This window comes from Nannospalax galili, unplaced genomic scaffold (genome assembly GCF_000622305.1).
Source record: "Nannospalax galili isolate Female #2095 unplaced genomic scaffold, S.galili_v1.0 scaffold2568, whole genome shotgun sequence".
Taxonomy (NCBI): Eukaryota; Metazoa; Chordata; class Mammalia; order Rodentia; family Spalacidae; genus Nannospalax; species Nannospalax galili.
In genome coordinates, this window is record NW_008357491.1 from 76715 (window position 1) to 100732 (window position 24018).

At 47.7% G+C, this 24018-nt stretch overlaps 1 pseudogene; it reads left to right on the forward strand.

Moving 5' to 3' along the window:
* The first annotated feature begins 6131 nt into the window (after window positions 1-6131).
* LOC115067957 lies at window positions 6132-6266 on the forward strand (annotated as a pseudogene).
* The last annotated feature ends 17752 nt before the right edge of the window (window positions 6267-24018 follow it).

Genomic DNA, 24018 nt, shown 5'->3' on the forward strand with positions numbered 1-24018 from the left:
AAAGCAGGATGGGTATGGGCCAGGGGAGCAAGCTAGTAAGCAGCATTCTTCCATGGTCTGTACTTCAAGAAGTTTCTGCCATGCGCTTCTGCCCTGGTTTCCCTCCATGATGAGCTGTAACAGATGAAATGGACCCTTTCCTCCTCAAGTTGGTTTTGGTCAGTGTTTTTAATCACAGCAATGGAAAGTAACTAGGACAAGGGCTGTAAGTATTCTATTCCTGGAGCTATACAAGTTGAAACAGGACAAGTTCTGTGTAAAGTGGATTCATCCCAGACATGGTAGCTAGCCATTAACTTGCTCACATACCCATTCAGTCTCCTAGCAACCTTAAAATTTTTAAAGTTTTTAAATATTTTATTTCTTATTTTTATTTTATATGTATGAGTGTATTGCCCACATGTAGGTAAGTGTACCTGTAACATGCATTGCTCACTGAGGTCAAAAGAAGGCATCGGATCCCTGGAACTGGAGTTACAGACAGTTGTTCGCCGCCATGTGGGTGCTGGGAATTGAACCCAGGTCCCTGCAAGAGCAGCTAGTGCTCTTAACTGCTGAGCCATCTCTCCAGCCCCAACTTTTAAAAGTTGTTAAGGGCCAGTGAGATGGTTTTTTGCCACCAAGCCTGATGACCTAAGTGATCTCCAGGGCCCACACAGTAGAAGGAGAGAACCAACTCTTGCAAATCATCCTCCAACCTCCACCTACAAGCATACACAGACAGATAAATAAAATGTAAGAAAAACTAATTAAAAAAAAAAAGCTGGGTGGGTGCTGGAGAGGTGGCTCAGTGGTTAAGAGCACTGACTACTCTTGCAGAAGATCTGGGTTCAATTCCCAGAATCCACATGGCAGTTAACAACGATCCATAACATTAGTCCCAGGGGATCTGACCCCCTCTTCTGACCTCCACAACATTGCATGACACGGGTACACTTACATACATGCAGGCAATACACTCATACACATAATAAAAATTTAAAAAGCTGGATGAATGGTGCTTGTAATCCCAGTGCTGGGGAGACTGGACCACGCAAGTGCCTGGAGTTCTCCCAAAGTCAATGAGAGACTGTGTCTCAAAAAGACAAGGTAGATGGTTCTTGAGAAAGGACACTGGAGGTTGACCTCTAGCCTCCACATGAACATGACACATGTGCATGGCACCCACCAACACACACACACACACACACACACACACACACACACACACACACACTAAATAAAAGACACAAATACCTAAGTCTTCCTTGAGACACTGAGCTATTGCTCTAACAGTCTGCCTAGAGCAATCAAGGAAGGCTTCCCAGAGGAGGGGATCCATGAACAAAACCTCCAGTGCAGTCTCCTTCCACTCATTTGACAGATAGAGAAAGGAATGTAATAGGAGTTGTTCAAGACTCCTGCAGCAGGCAGAAGGGAGCCTGGGGAGGGGCTCCCAGCCCAGAGTCTGGAATCCATTTGCCAGGCCAGCAGTGTTTTCACAGGGAGAAGTGGGAGGCCTGCCCCCCACCATCTGTTCCCTGTTTATTTATTTATACTTAAGTATCACCCTCCAACCCTGCCAGGGGCACCAAACATACCAGCATCCCTGCAGAGAGGGGCGAAGGGGACAGAGGGACTGTCAGTCCATGGATTGCTACTCTTCAGGATCAGGTAGGAGGATGGGCACCTGCCCCAGCTTGGTTGTGCTTGCTGTGAGGCTGCTCTGTATCTTGTTCATGCTGGAAGTCTCTCCATAGGCATGGAAGGGCAAAGCCAGCATAGTGTGACAGATGGAGCCCAGCCTGGCTGCATTCAGCAACATTACTCCCCAGTTGAGTCGGTCAGTGCTCCGTTATGTCTCTAGATGCAGCTTGTACATCATAGAGGGCCCTTCAAGCCTATTAGTGTACCAGGGTTTGTGGGACACTACTTCTGTATCCTCTCCAGGACTCTCACCCCTGGCCCTGGCCTTGGAGAGGTTAGTGAAGCTGCTTTTCTGCCTATGGTCAAGATTGTCCTTTGAATCGCATCTGCATCACAGCACAGCCACATGAACAGCAGTGTCACCTCTGCTCCCTGGAGGCCACCCCAGAAGGCTGGTACTGGCTGCCTATCACAGTTGGCACTGAATGCAAACTCCAGGAAACTGGACCCAGCTACTCACTAATGCCACTGTGCTGCAGTCTGGTGGCTGGAAAGGAGGCCCAGGCTGCCCCTGAGGCTTGTCAGGAGTCCCCTACTCCAGTTTTCTGCACACAGCCTTCCTCCTCCCTGAAATAAAGGCCTGGATGTCCTCTCCTTCCCCAAATGAGCCCTCCCCTTGGTCACTTCCCTATGTGAGCCTTCCTCCATTTTCCCCTGGTTTAGGCCCCTCTGTCCCCATTACCTTCTCTGAGACTATAGTGTCCCCACCAAGCAGTTCCTCTGTCCACCCAGCACTGTCTGTTTCACAGTCCCTCCTGGGGCTCACAGAAGTCCCTGCCTATTGCCCTGAAGCGTGGGTCCCCCTCCTACTCACATTGCCTGCTTCAGCGCTCCTCTCTCAGGTCCCTGTCCCTGGGAAGGCCCGGCTGTGTTCCCTCTGGGTTCAGGTGCCTTTGCATATCACAGTGTAAGAGACCTATGGTGCACTCAGAAACCTTCTCAGTCTATCCTAGGGCATCTGGGCAACCCCCACCTTCTGGGACCCACACTGCCCTGTGGATGCCATGCAAGCCAATGTCTATAAGAACTTCCTACAGGCCCACTGTGGCTGGGGCTTCCACAGCTGGGCAGGAAACTGAAATGGGAGTCCTAAGAGGCCAGCGAAAAGGGGAGGGGGCATCTTTTGGCCGCACCCGCCTGTCCGCCTGCCGGGCCCTGTGAAGGCTGTTTTCCTTATCGCCCTGGGGACACTGAGGCTCATGAGGAACTTGCATTAACCTGAATCTTGCAACCTGAGTCTGACTGGTTTTTAACCTAGGCTCACTCCACACCCCAACTTCCCTGAGCTGCACACCCAGAGATCCCAGGGTGATGTGGAACGAGTCGACTTCAGCCCTTGCACCATCCAGGCCTGGTGAGAGGAGGATCAGAGGCCCCAGGAAGGATGGGAATCATGGGGGTAGCAGGCAGGTGCCCTGAGTCCTCTGTCCTGCCCTTCCTGGTGCTGGATCTCCCACCCCAATGGCCCCCGCAGTGCCTCCTCATCTGGCCTCCATGTGCTCCCACTGCACCTGAGTACACAGGCCTCCCAATCTGTCTTGGGCTGTCAGAAGATCAATGGGGCTCCCAAGGCCAGCCCAGTGGGGCACTGGAGGGGAATCCCTAATGAGAGCCAAAAAGGGGACCCAGCAGGCATGGCCAAGCAGAAGGGAGAACTCAGGCTGAGGATGGACTCCAGCCTAGAAGCTTGCATTTTGCTAGCAAGGGAGCCCGCAGAAGACCTGGCTCCCAGCACTGAGACCCTCCAGCTCCCTGTGTGTAGAAGGGAGGGGCAGGGGTGTCCAAGCTAGTTTCCAGGTCTGTTTTGCTGCTGACCTTGAGGACCTGTGCCTTCCCCTCTCTGGGTCTCAGTTTCTTTACTTTAAAAGTGAAGGGCTGGAGAGCCGGACGTGGTGGCGCATGCCTTTTGTTAATCCGGGCACTCAGGAGGCAGAGGCAGGTGGATCTCTGTGAGTTCAAGGCCAGCCTATTCTACATAGAGAGTATCAGGCCAGCTGGGCCTACAGGGAGACCCAGTGAAGGGCTGGGAATAGCTCAGAGGTATAGTACTTCTTGCATGTGTGACGAGCCTGGACCACAGCAGGGTTATACTACCTGGCATTGGATTGCAGGGGGTCCCAAGGGCCTAAGTGAAGAAAGAGAGGTCTCTCTTTTAAAATACAGTAATCTTTATTTTAATTCACAACTGTTGATCTCAGATTTGTCAAGTCCATCACAAATGTTTATGGAATAAACTTTAAAAAAATATTTTATGCTGGGTGTGGTGGCACATGTCTTTAATCTCAGCACTTGGGTGGCAGAGGAAGGCAGATCTCTGTGAGTTCAAGGCCAGCCAGGTCTACATAGTGAGTTCCAGGCTAGCTGGGTCTACAGTGAAACCTCATCTCAAAAAGATAAAAAAAAATTTATTTACTATTTTTATTTTATTTTATGTATATGAATATATTGCCGGCATGTAAGTAAATACACTGGTGTTGTGCAATGCCCAGGGAGGTGGGAAGAGGGCGTTGGGTTCCCTGGAGCCAGAGTTACGGACAGGTGCTAGCTGCCATGTGGGTGCTGGGAATCAAACCTAGGTCTTCCACAAGAGCAGCCAGTACTCTTAACAGATGAGTCATCTCTCCAGCCCCAAGCCTAAACTTTTTGAGACAGGGTCTCATTCTGTAGCTTAGGCTGGCCTTGAATCTATGGTGTTCTTCCCCATACTGTGATGACTGGTATGGTTTATATGGTTTTAGGGAAGCACTTTGCCAACTAAGCTATACCCCCAAACCCTAAATGGCATCTTAATAAAGAAGCAGGATGCAGGAGTCCATGTCTAATCGTATCACTCAGGAAAACTGAGGCCAGACTCTTACATAACACAGGGACCTCTGGTCTCAAAAGGGACTCAACATGCCCAAGTATGTGCCGAAATTCTTTTTTTTTTAATTTAATTTAATTAATTAATTTTTTGATCTTTTTGAGACAGAATCTTCCTGTAGCCCCTGCTGACCTGGAACTCACTATGTAGACCAGGCTGGCCTTGAACTCACAGAGATGTACCTGCCTCTGCCTCTCAAGTGCTGGGACTAAAGGCGTGCGTCACCACACCCGGCTGCCAAAGTTCTTTAAAGAATTATTTTACCAGGCTGTGGACAGCTTGGTGTGTTTGCCTAGTATGCATGAGGTTGTGGATTCAATCCCTAGTACAGCCAAAACTAAAACAAAATTTTACCAAAACTGTCTCTAATAAAAAGATCCCCAAAATCAAGCATCAGACCAATCAATGGTCAGTCAGAAGTTGTGGCTCCTCTTTCCTCCATGAATCATGAATTAGTTCACAACCAAGCAGGGAGGGGCAGTCACTCTTCTCAAAGGCAAGAGGTCTCTTTAGGTGTAACACAAGGACTCCAAAAGGTGAGCGAAATAAAGAACAGTGTAGGATAACACTGCTTTCCACACCCTTCTGTGCACTCAGAGCTCTACAAGCAGACCTGAGGACGTTTTACCTCGCCTATGCCAAAAATACATCTGAAGCACCGTACGCAGACACTGGGAGGCATGAGGAGGGAGGCTGGCGGACTGTGGTGCTGGAATATTACTCCCTGCTGCCATTCTCCTTGCTCAGATCATCATGATGTCTGATGGGAAAGGGACATTCTACTACAGAGAGTGGGTGAGAGCAAGAGCCACCAGACACACTCCACCTTTACCACTGACCACAGTGGCCCAGAAATGGTACACCCTGAATCCCCGCTCTGTGGGATTCCTGCCCAAAATGTTTGATCTGAACCCAATCATGAAATAACAGGAGAATCAACTCACCTGTAGTCTTCAAAACATGACGAGCAGGGCAGGGCATCGTGGTAAATCTAATCTTAGCACTGGGGAGGCAGGGATAGGAAGACCTAGAGTCTGAGGCCAGCCTGAGCAACACATCAAAATATTGCTTCAAAAGTCAAAATCTAGAACTAGAGAGATGGTTCAGTGGTTAAGAGCACTGACTGCTTTTGCAGAGGATCCAGGTTCAATTCCCAGCACCTACATGGTGGCTGGCAACCATCTGTAACTCCAGTTCCAGGGGATCTGATGATGTCTTCTGATCGCCACCGGTATTGGACAACACAGGTGCACTTATAATATACATGCAGGCAATACACTCATACACATAAAATATCAAAAAAGTAAAAATAGTTTTTAAAAAAAGTCAAGGTCTGAAAAGTTAAAGAAAAAGAAACTGTTCCAGAAAAAGGCTCAAGAGGTGTTAAAAAACTAAATGAGCCTGGCGTGGTGAGCCAGGCCAAAAACTAAATGAGCCAGGCTACCTTTAATCCCAGCACTCGGGAGGCAGAGGAAGGCGGATCTCTGTGAGTTCAAGGCCAACCTGGTTTACGTAGTGAGTTCCAGGACAGCTGGGGGGCTACAGGGAGACCCTGTCTCAAAAAAAAAAAAATTAAAAATAAATTGCTTCTCAGCCTTTTGGCTAAGATCAAGTGTAGTAAAAATGTCAAATCTTACAGAATTCTTAAATGGGGCATAAAATACCTTGCCATTAAGTTAAAAATTGATTAAGTGAACTTTGTTGGTCTTTAAAACTTCTATCTGTGGGGCTAGAGAGATGGCTCAGCAGTTAAGAACACTGGTTGTTCTTGCAGAAAACCCAGGTTCGAATCCCAGCACCTACATAGCAGCTAACAACTCTCCGTAACTCCAGTTCTAGGGGATCCAACAGCCTCTTCTGTCCTCCGCAGGCATTGCATGACACGGGTGTACTTACCTACACGCAGGCAATACACGCATACACATAAAATAAAAATAATAAATAACACCAGGTGTGGTGGTGCATGCTTTTAGTACCAGCATTTGGGAGGCAAAGGCAGGAGGATCATTGTGAGCTCAAGGCCAGCCTGGTCTACATAGTGAGTTCAGGTCAGCTAGGACTACAGGGAGACCCTGTCTCAAAAAGACAAATAATAATAATAATAATAAAATATTTTTTAAAAAACCAAATGAAAATTGGGGCATTAGGGCTGGAGAGATGACTCTGTGCTTAAGAGCACTGGCTGCTCCTGCAGAGGTCCTAGATTTGGTTCCCCACATGGCAGCTAACAACCATCCATAACTCCAGTTCCAGTGGCTCTGACACTCTCTTCTGGCTTCTGCAGGCACTGCATACACAGGTGCACTTACATACATGCAGGCAATACCCTCAATTACAGAAAATGAAAAGAAATTTAAAAAAATTTAAAACAAAATGAAAATAAGTCTAACTGGAACAGGTAGTGTTTGTTTGCTGTGAAGACACAGATGGACTCACTGTTAAAGTTACATCAGTGTATCAATAGCCTGATTGTCTTTTCTGTGATTTCTTTAGAGAACATTGTAGTTTTCTAGGAAAAAAAATGAATGGGTTAATTTAGAGGAAAAGAAGAATTGTGCCTGCAACTGACAACCATTCAGAAAAAAAGTGTGTGGGGAGAGGACACCGAGGAAGAAAAAAACACACCACCTAAGGAGTCCTAGGGAAGGGTGTGCAGGTGTCCGTTGCAGTTTTTCTAGCCTTTCTGTAGGTCTGAAATTGTGAAAACAAAAGCCAGGTATAAGTCACAAAAATTCAAAATATTTCAATTTAAAAAACCAAGTATGGTTATGTTGATTGGTGTGGAGCACCCAGGTGTTATGCTGCCTGCTTAGCACTGAATCCCATTCTGGTAATCACCAGGTGAAGAAGGCGGACTGTTTCCCTCTTTGTGCAGATGAGGGCAGCCCTGAAGCACAGAGAAGCTGAGTATATTGCTCAAAGTCACACACATGGAAGAGGTAATGCCCAGGAATGAGGATGGTGATGGTGATGGTGTTGGTGATGTGGTGATGGTGGTGATGTGGTGGTGGTGATGTGGTGATGGTGGTGATGTGGTGGTGGTGATAGTGATGATGATGGGGGTAGTGATGATGGTGATAATGGTGGTGTTGATAGTGGTGTTAATGGTGGTGATGGTGGTGGTGGTAGTTGTGATGATGGTGATGGTGGTGGTGGTGGTGGTGGTGATGGTGATGGTAGTGATGGTGGTGGTGGTGATGGTGATAATGGTGGTGTTGATAGTGGTGGTGACAATGGTGGTGTTGATGGTGATGGTGATAATGGTGGTGGTGGTGGTGATGGTGATGGTGATGTGTGTTTGTTTCTGCTGGTTGGTGAGTTTTTTGTTTGGCTTTGAACTCCTGATCCTCCTAATCAATTCAGTTTCAGCTGAGATTGCAGGCATGCACTCGCACACCCTGTTTAGAGCTTACAAGTGGATGTGTGACACTTTAGCTCACCCAGCACCCAAGGACTCTTCTCCAGCAACGTTTTCTAGCTCTAGAAAAGGGTCTAGGAATTATGTCATGTGATTTGAATTGTACAATACAGTATGTCTTCTCAGCTCTGGGACTGTGCTGCCATTAGGAAACTGCCCCAGGGATAAGGAGATGGCTCAATAGATAAAGTGCTTGCTTCACAAACATGAGGACCTGAGTTTGAACATCCAGAACCCCTGTAAAAGCTGGGCCTGGCTGCAGGTGCCTGTAGCCCCAGCATTGGGTAGCAGAGACAGGTGGATTTCAAGAGCCCACTGGCCAGCTAGCCTAGGTAAAACTGGGAGCTTCTGATTCAGTGAGAGACTGTCTCAAGACAGTAAGGCTGAAAGAGAAGATGCTAGACATCCTGCCCTTGCCTCTGCATGTGTATACACAGGCACTTACAACCATGCACTCACATGCATGTACCACACAAGCATATACAAAAGAAAGAAGAGAAAAGAAAAAGAAAGTGCCCTTGATGTCATTATCACCTTTCATTCATTCATCTGTCCAGTCCCATGTATCAAGCACCTGCTGCCAGCCACGCACTAGAGCTGCAAACTACAAAGGTGAGTGACAAGAGAGGTAATAGTGGCCAGGGGTGGGGCTGGGGAGGTGAGCAAAGTTCAGTGATATCATTAGAGAATTCTGTCATCTGGACCTCTGGACATGACACAGCTTGGTCATTATTCTCTTGTGATTAGAGTAGCTTTGGTTATCCGAGTAAGACTCACAAGGTGGGGCCTGTTAATATTCCATCTTAGGAGTTAGGGGAGGTCATCAGACCCTCACTTGAGTGCTCCCTCCTATCCTGGAGCTGCAAGTGGCCTTGAGAGGTGCTAGGATGAAGAGAAGGCAGAATGCTAACGTAACAGAAGACTCCAGTGAGGTGGCTTTGGGTGGTTGTCACCCATGCCAAGAACTGCCTTTCTGTGACACAGCGAGGGGAGTCACACATGGTCCTGTAAGCTGGATTTGAATAGAATTCTTCCTTTGGTCTGTAGCTACTCTCTGTTTGGTACACTAGCTAAAAGTTTGATTAAAATACTACCTATGGGGCTGGAGAGATGGCTCAGTGGTTAAGAACACTGGTTGTTCTTGCAGAAGACTCAGGTTCAAATCCCAGCACTCACATGGCTGCTAACAACTGTCCAAAACTCCAGTTCCAGGGGATCCAACAGCTTCTTCTGTTCTCCGCCGGCATTGCATGAAATGGGTGCATTTACCTACACACAGGCAATACATACATACACATAAAATGAAAATAATATTTAAAAAAATACTGCCTATATAAAAAGGTAAGTGGAATGGGTAATATCCTTGCCCTGGTAGAGCAACCATCATATGCCAGGCTCTGCGCTAACATGGGGCTTGAAGAGATGAGGCAGGCATGGCTAGACCCTCCAGGACTCACTGGTAAGTCAATCAGAGAAGAAGCCCAAGGGGATGGCCGGCAAGAAAAGGTTTAGGCCGGGTGTGGTGAATGTGTCAGACTTCCTAAGATGGTGAAAGGAAGAAAGGCCTCTCTTAACTGAGGATATGACACAAGCAAAGGCTCAAAGGGAGGAACCAGTGGGATCTGGGGTGACAGGGGCACTGTTGGAAGGGTTAGGACAAGAGCCGAGCCAGGTTTGGTAGTTCATACCTGTAATCCCAACATTCAGGAGGCAGAGGCAGGGAGACTGACACAGGAGTTTGGTTACAAGTTCAAGACCACACGGAGCTACAGAGTGAGATCCTGTCTCAAGAAAGGACACCCTGGCTTTCTGTGCTGTGCCCAGATAGCCCAGCTAAGGCCTCCTCCCTACTTTTCTTCCTCCTCTTTGCCAACACCTTCTCCGTCCTGTCCCCTCACTCCTCCTCCCCTCTGATGGCAGGGCTGAGTTCTGCTCCTTTCTCAGGTCATCACTTTCTTACCGCACACCTTGTTTCATTGTCCTTTTCCATCAGTCTCCACTCTCTTCCCCTGACCCAAGGCACCATGGGCAGCCACTTGTGGGCCACAGACACAGGATGTGAGTGACAAGGTGGTGATGTCAAAGCATGGGATTCTAGAGCCTGGTCCTTGACCCCCTTCCCCCAGCCCCGGGGGCACAGGAATCCTGAGGAGGCCACACTCTGGAGCACTGTCTTCTGATGATGGACTGAGGGGTAACACATGGGGACCAAGAACAAGTGATGACATAGGGGAGCCACAGCTGGGATCCCCACAGTTGTATTATGCTGGGTGGGCAGCATAGGTGGGACAGGATCTGTGTGGCACTGCGTTTTCAAATATGGCAGGTGGAGGAGCTGGACACTGGAGAGACAGCTCAGCAGCTAAGAGCACTGCCTGCTTTTACATGACCTGGGTTTGGTTCCCAGCATCCATATGGCTTCTAACAATCATCAGTAACTCAAGTCCCAGGGTATCCAGCGTCCACTTGTGTCCTCTGAAGGCATTGCACGATATGAGTGCACTTAGACACATGCAGGCAATATACCCATACACTAAAATAAAACACAAGGACCATGAAGTAAATCACTAGCCACTGAATGTATGTACAGAGTTCATGTCCCAAACTGGGCAGTGGGCATGTGGGGTTTTTTTATTGCTTTATTTTCTGTATTTGTGTGTTTAAAGCCACAGTGGGAATTGGGGTGGAGAAAGAAGTGCTGTCAGGACAAAGGAGAGCAGTGATGTGTGAGCCCTGAGCTGAAGGGGTGAGCAGCTGATGACGAGGAGAGAGGGTAGGCAGTACCCAAGTCCTGCTGGGTTTTGGCTGAGGTGATACTGTAGGGGGTGGGGCAGAGTTGGGAACTGAGCATCTGTGGACCCGGGTCATCTGCAAGAGCAGCCAGTGCTCTTAATCACTGAGCCATCTCTCTAGTCCATCCTGGGCTATCTTTAGCCTCAGTAGAGGACAACGCCCCACTGCTCTTCTGGCCTCTGAAGACACCTGCACTCATGCACACACACATACACCTAAGTAAGAATAAAATAAAACTTAAAAAATTAAGTATAGACACTTTATATCTAATGTTCATTTGTAATAAATGTAGATATGTAGAGTTTAAAAAAAAAAAACGGGGCTGGAGAGATGGCTCAGAGGTTAAGAGCACTGGCTGCTCCTGCAGATGACTGGGGTTTGGTTCTTAGCTCCCATATGGTGGCTAACAATCATCTGTAACTCCAGTTCTAGGGGATCCAACACCCTCTTCAACACCCTCTTCTGACTTCTGTGGGCACTGCACAACATGGATGCACTTACATGCAGGCAAAACACTCATACACATAAAATAAAAATAATAAAATATTTTTATTTTATGTGTATGTGTGTATTGTCTGCATGTAGGTTAAGTGCACCTGTGTTGTGCAGTGCCCACAGAGGTCAGAAGAGATGGTCGGATCCCCTGGGACTGGAGTTATGGACAGTTGTTAGCTATCATGTGGGTGCTGAAATTCGAACCCAGGTCTTCTGCAAGAACAGCCAGTGTTCTTAACCGCTAAGCCATCTCCAAAATAATAGCCTTCCAAATAAAGCCTTCTAAAAATAATAAATAAAATATTCTTAAAGGAAAACAAACTCCGTTTATGGCAGATTATCACTCTTAAAGTCTGCAAGCCCTCCCCTTGCATTCTAGTTCTCTCCCTTCATATTTACAGTTTTCCTGGGTGTCTTTAGGAGATGGGTTCCAGAATTCTCAAGGAAAACAAACTCTAGGATATTCAGTTCCCTTATATAAAGTGACAGTGATTTTTATTTATTTTTTAAAATATATTTTCTTTCTTTTATTTTTTTTTAAAGGCAGCCGAAGAGGCAGCACTCATTTGTGGGAGCTGGGAATCGAACCTTTAATGTTTTAGTTGTTAGCCTTATTCTTTAAGGGTTGCGCTATCCCTCCAGCCCCTTCTTTATTATTTTTATTTTACATGTATGAGTGTATTGCCTGCATGTATGTGAGTGCACCCGTGTCACGCAAAGCTGCAGAGGACAGAAGAGGGCTTCGGATTCCCCTGGAACTGGAGTTAAGGACAGTTTGTAGCTGCCATTTGGGTGCTGGGAATCGAACTCTGGGTCCTCTGCAAGAGCAGTCAGTGCTCTTAACCGCTGAGCCATCTCTCCAGCCCCGATTTTTTTTTATTCTATATGCAAGAGTGTTTTGCCTGCATGTATGTAAGTGTACCTGTGCGTGCAATGCCCACTAAGGCCCCTGGAACTGGAGTTAAGGACAATTGTTAGATGCCATGTGGGTGCCAGGAGCCAACCAAGGTCCTTTAAAGAGCAACTGGTGCTCTTAACTGCTGAACCATCTCTCCAGTTGCATAAAACGATATAATGTTTGCAGAGAGCCCAGACATAGCTTCCCATGTGCTGGGGATGGGACCCAGGGCCTCCCATCTCCCACATGTTACGCAAATGTTCCACCTGGCTGCATCCTCAGCCCCTCCCATGTGCTTTAAACTGAGTCCAGATAATGTGTGATATGCACTGCAATGTTACCATGTAAATAATTGCTACACTTTATTGTTTAGGGAATGAAAACAAGGAAGAAAGTTCACACATGTCAAGACAGAAGGAAAATTTTTGAATATTTTGTATTCAAAGTTGGTTGACTCCACGGATATGGAGAGCTGACTATATTCCTTTTTAGCCCATTTCCCCTCCATGTATGTTCTGGCTTTGTCAGACTCACTTTGTCAGGATCCATTCCATACATGTTCTTGAGTGTCAGGGGGTCACCCACATTTTTGGAGAAGAGACAGGGTATCTCATTGGCCTGGAATTTGCCAAGCAAGCTGGTCTGCTTCGTCAACAAACCCCAAAGATCGACCTGTCTCAACTCCCCAGCACTGGGATTGCAAGCTCATGCCACCACATTTGGATTTTTTTTTTAACTGGATCTGGGAATTGAACTCAGGCCCCTGTGTGACAAGGCAAGCCCTTTACAATGGGGCCATCCTTAGCCCTGAGATTACATATTTTAGAATTTATTTTTACCCCAGGGCTCATTCCCCAGTTGCATCCATGTGTGTAGGACTTGACCTATGCTTTCCACTGCTGACCAAGTCTCCTCAGTGAGTGGCCACACTGCTTCCACTGCTGACCAGGGCAACTCTCTGGGAAGTTTACCAATAATTTGCAGAGAAACTAGGTTCCATTCCTAGCACCCACATGATAGCTAACAATCATCCTTAATTCTAGTTCCAGGGTATCTTGATGTCCTATTTTGACCTCTGTGGGCATTGCAGAACACAGGGGCACTTTCACTCATACACATAAAATATAAAGTAATAAATAAAATATTTTTTAAAAAATCACTCAAGGGGGCCAGGCGTGGTGGTGCAAGCTTTTAATCTCAGCACTCGGGAGGCAGAGGCAGGCAGATCTTCGTGAGTTCAAGGCTAGCCTGGGCTACTTAGTGAGTTCCAGACCAGCTGGGGCTACAGGGAGACCGTCTCAAAAAGACCAAAAAAAAAATCACTTAAAGGGGGGCTGGAAAGATAGCTCAGAGATTAAGACCACTGACTACTCTTGCAGAGGACCCAGTTCGATTCCCAGCACCCACATGGCAGCTAACAAATGTCCATAACTTCAGTTCCAGGGATCCAACACCTCTTCTGACCTCCATTCACAACACTAGTGCACTTACATACATGCAGGCAGTACACTCATACACATAAAAAATAAAAATAAGAAAATGAGAAAAAGATTTTTTTTTAAAAAATCAGTAAAGGGGCTGGACATGGTGTTGCACACCTTTAATCCCAGTACTTGGGAATGTAAGAAACAGTAAAAATTAATCTTTTCTTTCAGACCCTGTAAAATTTAGAACTTGGTTTATGACAAGGAATTCTAATCCTTTAAAATATTTTATTTATTATTTTTTTTTTGTCTTTTTGAGACAGGGTCTCCTTGTAGCCCCAGCTGTCCTAGAACTCATTATGTAGACCACACTGGCCTCGAATTCACAAAGATCCATCTATCTCTGCCTCCCAAGTGCTGGGATTAAAGGCGTGCGCTACCACACCCGGCCTATTATTATTTTAAAAAAATATTTTACTTATTATTTTATGTGTATGAGTGTATTACCTGCATGTATGTGAGTGCACCCGTGTCGTGCAATGCTGCAGAGGTCAGAAGAGGGCTTTGGATTCCCCTGGAACTGGAGTTAAGGATGGTTCATAGCCTCCATGTAGGTGCTGGGAATCGAACTCAGGTCCTCTGCAAGAGCAGTCAGTGCTCTTAACTGCTGAGCCATCTCTCCAGCCCCTACTATTTTTATTTTATGTATATAAGTGTATTGCCTGCATGTGTATAAATGCACCTGTGTCATGCAGTGCCCATGGAGGTCAGAAGAGGGTGTCGGATCCCCTGGAACTGGAGTTATGGATAGTTATTAGCTGCTCTGTGAGTGCTGGGAATCAAACCTAGGTCCTCTGCAAGAGCAATCAGTGCTCTCAACCGCTGAGGCATCTCTCCAGCCCCAGGAATTCTAATCATTTAATCCCACCACACCCAGTAAAACTTTTAAGGAAAGGCCCAGTGCAGACCTGAACCTGATGGCCTGGGGCAGTGGAGCTCTTCTCCCTTCTCGAGCATGCCAAGTTCTTTTACTCTAGCTAGCCCAGAAAGACTGTAAGGTTGGATCCCAGTAAATGGGGAAAAGACACAGTACTCTTGTGTTAGGGATAAAAGTCTACCAAGCTTCTGGGTCCTGTGAGCTTACTGGATCTGACTGACCACACAAGTCACCCTTTTGCAAAAGAAAAATCCGCCTTGCCTACTTTTGCTTTGTCCACGTGTTCTTTGTATGGTATTGATGGGGTCCTTGAATCTTGGATTTTCATTTTCTTTTTCTTTTTCTTTTTCTTTTTTTTTTTTTTTGAGAAAGGGTCCCTCTGTAGCCCCGTGTGTCCACTTTTTCTTTTTATGGTATGTATGGGGTCCTTGAATCTTGGATTTTCATTTTATTTTTCTTTTTCTTTTTCTTTTTTTTTTTTTTTTGAGAAAGGGTCCCTCTGTAGCCCCAGATAGCTTGGAACTCTGGAACTCTATGGCGACCAGGCTAGCCTTGATCTCACAGAGATCTGCCTCCCTAGTGCTGGGATTAAATGTGTGTAACATCATACCTAGCTTCAGATTTTATTTCTAACAAGAAGCAGGGAGATCTCTGTGAGATTGAGGCCAACCTGGTCTACATAGCGAGTTTCAGGTCAGCTGGGGCTTCAAGGAGACCCTGTTTCAAAAGCAAAATGAAATGAAAAAATAACTTTAAGAATAAAATGAGTTTACTGATGGGAACTTGGAAAGATATAATGAAACCAGTTCCAATTCAGGACTGATAATCACCACAAGTGATAACGTGGACCAAGATCTTCCTCTTGGTTGAGCTTCACTTTACCTTCTGGTGGAATGAAGATAGGAACACAGTCCCTTACAGCACTTGCTGCTTGCTGAACGCCAGCTACTGGGTATGTGATAACCCAGTCCATTCTCACAGCCACTGGAAGAGGCAAGGGGTGTTAGTCTCTATTTTCAAACAAGGCACAGCAAGGTAAAGAACCATGTTTGTGTTTTCCCATCTTGATCTGAACTCTCACATAGCCTCCTTTCCAGAGGCATAGCTACGCTGAGCTTTGCTCATGTGGCACATACTGGGGGAGTGGCATGCTCACAGGTATAGCCTGGCTGGGGTGTGGGAGACAGTCTCTGTGTCTACCCACTAAAATACATACAACTGTCCTTGCCCAGGGTCTCTCATGGTTTTCCTCCATCACAGTGATACTCGCTGTTAATAACCGGCATCTATTGTTTGCTCAGTGGGCATCAAGAATTTCCCTTGTGGTTCAAGTCCCTCAACAGCCCTATTGTTGCTGACCCACACGAAGCTCCCAAGCTGAGCTAAGTCCCCTCTGCCTCTGCCCGCTCCTTGGAGCATCTCTGTTAACAAAGGTTTTGATGCTTGGATTCTGCAACCTACCTTGCATCCACACTTCTGTCACTCCCCCTTTGCAGAGAAGCCCCACTGGCACAGTGCCCCAATCCAGGCCACGCCCAGCTCTGCCACAGATCCATCTGCCTTGTCTTCATCAGCAAATCCCGGATGTCACAGCTGTAAGGGACTCAATTTACAGCACAGGAAGGAGCCAGTCTAAGCCTGTGGGGCACTGGGCAGGGCTCTGTGACAGTTGCCAGGAGATCCTGTTTACTGGCAAAGCTGGAGACACAGAGCAGGAAGAAGGGCAGCTCAGGAGATGCCCGGGTACACAGCTTCAAAGGCTTGCCTGCCTCTCCCATCTTCAGGGCCCCCAGAGCTGTCTATTCCATGGAATATCCTTCAGCCCTGGCCATACCAACCCAACCGAGACCCTCTGCTCTGCCCTTTTCCTACCCGCATCCACCTCCCCACACAGCCAGTAGGAAAAGCAGCCAGCCTTCCCTGGAGGATTCCTATAGCTTATCTGTTATTCAGTGGAAGAGGAGACATAAATAAGCGAAGACACCCCCCTCCAACACACACCCTGTGGGATTGACTTTCTGGGGTGGAGAGGGTGAGACAGAGAGACCAGAAATAAGGCTTATGATAAATAAAATGTGATGTCTTGAGCCGTTAGAAGGCCATGGTGTAAATACAACATATGGGGAAGATGGTATGCACACAGAGACGTAAAGATGAGGACTGAGTCAGACAGCACCTAGACAGAACATTTCAGGCCATGGAGCACCGTCTACAGCAAGTATAAGGGCCTTGAGTCAGGGCGTCTGGCATTGGAGGAGCAGAGGGATGCTGGTGTGGTTGGAAGGAATTGACAAGGAGAGAGAGTAGGAAACCGAACAGAGAAGCAACATGGCGAGAGAGAGGACCACTAAGCAGGGCCAGGGGCCACTGTCAGGATCTTGTTTTTTGCTCTGGTGAGCTGGGAGTCAAAGGAGGGTTTTGTGAGGGGGCAGGGCATAGCCTGATCTCTGCATTCAGAAGACATCTGTGGCCCCTGAGTCAGCAATACACTGTATGCTGAGGGGGTGGAACAGGGAGGGAATCCTGGACTGCCTGGGCTAAAGAAATCCAGGCTGGCGACTCAAGGGGGCAGGTCCAGGGGGCAGCATTAGATATGCTACTATAGCTACATAAAAGCTACCCCAGACATCAGCGCCTCAATGTGACATCCACACCTGGCTGTTGTGATCCTCTGGAGCCTTGGGACCAGACGATTTAGAATAGTACTGATGACAGGGATACTTCCATGCAGCCACAACACTGACCTTGGTACATGGTCTCAGCACCCTCAGAGCACTTGGCCTTCCTACAGGGCAGCTCAGTGCTCCAAGGACAGGACTACCATGGAAATTACATAGAATCTCTGCCCCTTTGTATTGGTCAAAGCCAACAAAGTCCATCCAGACTCAAGTAGAGTGGACACAGACCCCGCTTTCTCAAGGGGGACCACAAGCACTCAGCATCTTTGAGACAAGGTTGCCCTGGGGGCTGATTAGGGAGGTATGGTATGGACTGAAACTGACTCAGGGCCCAGTAGCCAAACCATAGCCACATCTCAGGGGCGTGGGCCCCCAGCCTGGCGAGTGGGGGCAGGCTTCCTAGAGGAGGTGGAAACAGCTACACCTTGAATGGAGGTGTCCCAGGAAGCAGAGAGTAGGACTCCACACACTGGGAAATGGGAATGAGAATGCTGGTGAGGTGGGCTCTGGCACCTGTCTGGGTTGGAATTCTGCTCTGCTCTTTACAATGGGTGACACAGGGCACGTTCCTCATCCTCTGAACCTGTTACTCACATGTGCAATACAATGACAATCACATGCCTTTCCAGGCAGGAAACACATGTGAAATGCTTGCAAAGTGGAAAGAACACTACTGTCTACTCTGCCCAGAGGGGAAAATGGGACAGAGACTGTCTGGGTGTCAGTTTAGAAGGGGGACCTGAGCCACTGACCAGTGACTGGCCACACCCTGACCCTCCCTGTCTCTCATGGCCCAGCTCAGTTCAGAACAGGTGGGATGGAGGCCACGTCTTCCTTTTTCCTGCCCCCCACCTTGTCATTTTGTCTCCAGGAATTCTAGGTGGCCTGAGGAAGGAACCACTGGCTGGGCGGTAGAAGCATCAAAGATGCTCTGATGAAATGCCCTGCTAGCCTCACCCCACCCCCAGCCTGGGCTCTCCACAGCCCCTTCAGTGGGAATTCCTCAGTCCAGCATGGAGTTCCGGTGACTTTTATGGGCCAGCTACAAGCAGACAAATGGAGACGAAAAACATCCCTCTGGAGCCCACTCACCTCTCGAACCGGACTTCCGCTCAGCCGGAAGGAGCTGGGCTGCTTTAACCCTGTGTGGGAGGTGACCTCGGAGATGGATTCAAGACCCTCCCCGTTCCCTGCCTGGCCTTGCTCTAGGGTCAGCTTCTCTCCAGGGTTTTGGCAAAATTGCCTCAAAGGTTCCAGATTCCAGGACTATGAGATGGTTCCACAGGTAAAAGAGTCTGCTGCTAAGCTTGGGGACCTGGTTAGATCCCTGGAACCCACATGATGGAAGGAGAGAACCCCCCACACAAATAAATAAATAAATAAATAAATAAATAAATAAATAAATAAATAAATAAATAAAGTAGGGGCTGGAGGGATGGCTCAGCAGTTAAGAGTACTGGCTGCTCCTGTAGTGGACCAAGGTTTGGTTCCCAGCATCCACATGGTATCTAATAACTGTCCTTAACTCCCAGGGATCCACCACCCTCTTCTGGCTTCTTCAGGCATTGCATGACATGGGTGCACTTACATGCGTAGGCAAAATACTCATGTACATAAAATTAATTAATTAATTTTTAAAAGGCCCCAGTCCCTGTTTGGGGTCACCGTACATCTTCTTACTGGGAGTGACAGTGTGCCACACTTTCAGCCAGTCTTCTACAAGCACAGTCCCATGGCTCCTGTAAAGAGGCAGCAACCTGGGTCAGGGTGGGCATGGGCTTCATGCAAGGGATTGAAGATCCAGGGGATCTATCTAGGTGATAAGATTTTGATCCTGACCTTGCAGGCTGAGCTATCTGTTCTGAGAAACCAGCTTTAAGAAAGAATGTATGCCATGAGTGGGCAGGAACAGGGAAGGATGCTAGGAGCACACACTGGCACGTGACAAAGAGCCATTGTTACTACAGCTGACCCTCTTGCTCTCTCTCCCCAACTCCCCCCACCCCATATTCACATTTCATAAATGACAAAAGCTCCCGACGGCACTCTCTTACCTGCTCTGTGCCAATTTCAAGTCCTAAGTAATTTAAAGACTAATCAAGACAATCCTTATGATTCACAGGCTCCTGTGGGTGACCTTCACTGTAGCCAATTCATCAGTACTCACGGGAGTGTGCATGGTTGGTGTGCAGACGAGAAGTTGTCAAACAGGCACTGGGCCTCCCGCTCCGCTCAGCCTGACACCATGTTTTCTTCAGGCCACATTCTCAACCTGTCCTGCTTTTGGGTAGAAATTTCACTGTTTAAAGCAGCCCCATGTGTAGTGCAGAATGCTATCTAATGCCCTAACCCCCAGAAGGCTGTATTGTGCCTTCAGCTTTGTTCAGGTGTGAGACAGGGTCAGAGTGAACTCAAAGCCAGTAGAGCAGTGGTGCTTGTAATGTGAGGCATCCCTCAGCAAAAACCCATATCACCAAGGGCGTATATTGATCATTGACAAAAATGGGACCAGCACCCTTAGCATAGGGTGTCCTCACAGGCCCAAGTTGGCTGATATACTTCCAAGAATTTATCTCCATCCTAGGCAGGAAGAAAGGGAAGGGTAAAAAGGCAAAAGCCTTCTCAGGAAACTGTCATTTCATTTGGGGAAGCAGCCCTCCCTAGGAATCTCTATCCAGATCTCATCGACCACAGTGAGCCATGTGGTCACCCAGCTATGAGGAAGGTGGAAATGAGCCCACTACTGCCCACCCCCAACAAACTAGAATTCTGTTGACCAGAAGAGGTGGGGTAAGGGAATGGCAGAGAATAGCCTCTGTGTGCCCATCCCGAGCACAGTCCACAAAATACCTTTATTGTTAGGATCACCATGGGCCATATGGGGTAGAATGAAATGCTGTCTCATCACTAGGCACCCTTGTTTAATATAAACCCCCAAAGTGCACCTGGGTCACTTCCCTTATGAAGCCTTCCCAGATTTCTCTGGGTCTCAAATCTTGTCTGTGAAAGAAAGCCTTTTGTTACTATGACAACTTACCTGGAATAAACAACTTAGAAGGAGGAAAGATTTACTTTGGTTCATGATTTTGGAGGTTTCTGTCTGTGATCACTGGCTCTGTCATTTCATTTCAGGCATGGGGTGAAGTAGTACATCATGCTGGAAGGGTGTGCTAGAGCAGAGCTGCTCACCACATAGCAGCCAGGAAGCCAGAGGGGACAGGGACAAAATGCATCCTTCTAAGGCACACCTTGAGTCACTTACTTCCTTCAACCAGGCCTGCCCCCTGCTAGTTTTCATCTCCTCTTCACAAAGGCCCTCAGAGTCAACCACTTCCCCAAAGACCATCAGCTGGCAATCAAGCCTTTGCACATGAGCCTTTATGGGCCATTTCATATCGAAACCATAACCCTCTCTGAAATTCTCCTGTGCAAGCTGGGCAGCCCCTAGGCAGGTGCTCCACCACTGAGCCACATCTCAGTCCTTTACAACTACCAGACAGGCACTCCATCGCTAGCCACATCCCAGCTTTTACAATCACCTTGACTTCCACATCATCTTGGTGCCTCCATCTCACATAATGGTGGAGTTGATAGGTGTGCTCAGGCCAAACAGTGAGGCTGAGCACAGGCCAGAGGAACAAGCCAGTAAGAAGCATTCCTCCATGGCCTGTGCTTTAGTTCCAGCCTCCAGGTTCCTGCCCTAAGTTCTTACCTTGGGCTCCCTCAGTGATGAACTGTGACCGGGGAGATGTAAGGCAAATAAATCCTTTCCTCCCCAAGTTGGTATTGGTCAGAGTGTTTTGTCACATCAATTGAAGGCAAACTAGAACAGGAGGGTTGAGCTCCAGTGGTGAAATCCCATGGCGCAGGAACCACGTGCTGTCAATGGAGAAGCCTTGACAGTATCCCGAACACAAAACAGTGAGGCAAGCCTGGCACCCATGCGTGGATGTCTGCATGTTTACTTAGCACACTCACTCAGCTCAGGGACTTACTGTGTGCCAAGTGCTGAACTGAGACTCCATTTTGTCCTCTAGAATTTCCATGGGATAAAGCAAGAGGAAAAGGTTGCCCTGCATCCAAATTCTGTACCCATGGTTTTCTGGCAGTGTGACGTTAAGAAAACCCATGGTGGGGGCCGAATCATAGATATGGTACTTACTGGGTGCCTGACTTTACAGAAGGCAAACTGCACATCCCTAAACTCATATAACCCTCATGAGGCAGGCTTTACCGGGTCCCTGCTTTACAGAAGAGAAAATGGAGACAGACGATTTCTAAGTTCACACAGTAACTAAGTGGCAGAGTAGCCATTGAACTTGACCATATGATGCTATGTTCTCTACAGAGCAGGTATCTCCTATGGCAGACTTCCTCCATGTTTCCCATCAGCTGCTCATTCCTGCTTTCTTCTTCACTAAGAGAAACCCAGTTCTCAGTTGCATGTGTGGCCCCAGCAATAAAGATGGCATTCTTAGCCTCTATTTCAGTTAAGTTTGGTCAAATGGCAAGATTTGGCTAGTGGAATGTGAGCAGAAATGAGGTTGTAATGTCCAGACAGGTGTCCTCCAAGGCTGGAGTGTGCTGTGCACATCCTTCTGCCTCCTGCTCATTTTTGTCAGCTGGAATGTAGACAGCACGGCTCCAGCAGTCCCTCTGGTCCATGCGACAGACCTAGGAGCAGGTCACATGAAACAGAGAGCACAGAGCTGGGTCCCCAACATGACCTGCTTTGGTGGAGGAACACTATACTGGAAAACACCTTAAACTTGCAGGCTGACAGCACCAACGATCATTGATCACCTTGTGTACTGGGCCAGGTCATAAGTTGCAAAACTTCTGTGCTGCCCTTAAAGGCACCTGTGCTGCAGGAGGGCCCATGATAGCTACGACCTCCCAGTCACCTGTTGGGTGGAAGAATTAATCATGTGCACCTAAGTTTAGTATTGCTATTTATTCTCTTTAAAAGAAAAAAAAAACCATTGTTAATTATCTTGGTTGTTTGTTAGGGTTCCTGTAGATTAGGAATTTAAGACTCAGGTTGAGGAGATGGTTCAGACAATGAGAATCTGAGTTTGATCCCCAAAACCCACATTTAAAAACTTGGATGTAGGTGGATGTGGTGGTGCTCACCTTGAATTACAGCACTTGGGAGGCAAAGGCAGGTGGACCTCTGTGAGAGAGGTCAGCTGGTCTACATAGCCAGTTCTAGACCAATTGCAGCTACAGGGAGATCCTGTCTCAAAATAACCAAAGACAAAATAAAACAAAAAACTCACAAAATGTGGGTGCGCGGGGATCCCGGAGTGCCAGCTGCTGGCGTGGCGCCGGTCTCTCGCACGCCGCTGGGGCGGGTCCCTGGCTCTCCGCGGCTACCGGGCGCTGGCGACTCTGCGGGTCGCTGTCAGCTGCCGGGCGAGTTCTGTTCCAAGCTGCCAGACGCTCCCTCTGTGTACACGATCCGATGGCCACCGGATCACGAGGGGAGGTGCAGGAACAGCGAAAGCAAGATCTTCGCAAGTGGTTGTTGATGGAAGGACAGCCCCCTCCAGGGAGACTGTATCACAGGTGCAGTGAGACACAGATACAGCTTCAGACAAGTTCAGTGATACAGCTCGTGATACAGCTCCGCTTTATTGGGGTGAAACCAGGATATTTATAGTGTGGAGGCAGCAGCAAAAGCCTTAGTTGATAGGTGCTTTGGAGGATGCCCCATTTACATGTGATGGTGGGCTTCTATCAGACTGTCAGACATTGCCTGAAAAACCTGGCAGTTTCTGAGCCAGAGGACATGTATCTGTGATGGGCACTTCAAAGGTGAGTCAGGAAGAGAGTAGGAAGGCGCCCCGCTGAGAAAGGGAGTCTCTGCATAAGAACGCCGAGCTTGCGGCTATCTGGACATGGAGAGACTATGACCTAAAACAGCAGGGGTCCCCAACAACAAAAAAGCAAAAAACAGAAACAAAAATTGAGTGTGGTAGCATACTTGTAATCTCAGTGCTGGGAAGGCAGAGACAGATGGATCTCAGGGGTTTGCTGGCCAGCCAGACTAGCCTATTATGCAAATTCCAGAGTAAGTTCAAGGCCAGCGATGAGACTCTATCTCAAAAAAGAAAGAAAAAGAAAAAAGTGCACAGCACCCAAAGAACAATACTTGAGGTTGTCCTCTGACCTACACACACACACACACACACACACACACACACACACACACACACACACAGAGGAACTTGGGCTTCAAAGCCACATACATGACTTAACAGGGAGCCTCTCTATGGCATAGCTTGAGTGTTCTGACATGTTATCTGTTGTCTCAAGAGTCAGTGATTCAGGAGGCAGAAGCAGGTGGATCTCTGTGGGTTCAAGGCCAGCAGCCTGGTCTACATAGTGAGTTCCAGGCCAGTTGGGGCTACATGCAGGGAGACCCTGTCTCAAAAAGACCAAAAAAAGGTCAGTGATTCAAGTGAGCAGGCCAGAGATTCAGTGCCTCTTGGGTCCCACACTATTGCTTCTGCCATATTCTTTTGATCTCAGCTGTCAGATCTGACTTTATGAGGGACGCATCTACACAGGAAGTGAGTACCAGGAGGCAAGAATCATTGAGGGCTAGCTTGGGAGCTGGCCACCACCCTAAGGAATACTGGACCAGTCTAAGTTCTGAACACCTTGAATGTTAGAGAGAAATCCATTTTCATCCTGTCTAGCCTAAGGGTATGATTAACACATCTGTGAGTTTTTAGCATAAAGCGTCCTCATTAAACATTGACAGTGCCATCAGTCTTTTCTCTAGGCAGATGGAGGCAGACTGTCTCACACACTGGTTTAC